We start from the raw sequence: 367 nt of genomic DNA on the forward strand, positions 1-367 counted from the left end.
GCTCACATCCCACTCATCCCCGCTCACACTCCTGCTCACTCACCCCCACTCACTCACCCCCGCTCACACCCCACTCATCCCCGCTCACACTCCTGTTCACTCACCCCCACTCACTCAACCCCGCTCACACCCCACTCATCCCCGTTCACACTCGCGCACACTCACCCCCACTCACTCACCCCCGCTCACAACCCACTCACCCAGCTCACCCCTGGGCCTTCACACAGGCTACACCACCAGCCCCTCCCCCACCACCAGCACCTCATCCACATCTATTACTTAACTAAATCCTCTCAACCCTCTGGTCCCAGACTAAAGAGGCTTCCCTAACCCGGGGCCAAGTGCTGCCCCACCATCATGCCACTCA

The 367-nt window shown here is 61.0% G+C and overlaps 1 pseudogene; it reads right to left on the bottom strand.

Moving 5' to 3' along the window:
- Nucleotides 1-367, bottom strand: part of LOC105518374 — a 71938-nt pseudogene that overhangs the window by 69697 nt on the left and 1874 nt on the right.

This window comes from Colobus angolensis, unplaced genomic scaffold (genome assembly GCF_000951035.1).
Source record: "Colobus angolensis palliatus isolate OR3802 unplaced genomic scaffold, Cang.pa_1.0 Scaffold318, whole genome shotgun sequence".
Taxonomy (NCBI): domain Eukaryota; kingdom Metazoa; phylum Chordata; class Mammalia; order Primates; family Cercopithecidae; genus Colobus; species Colobus angolensis.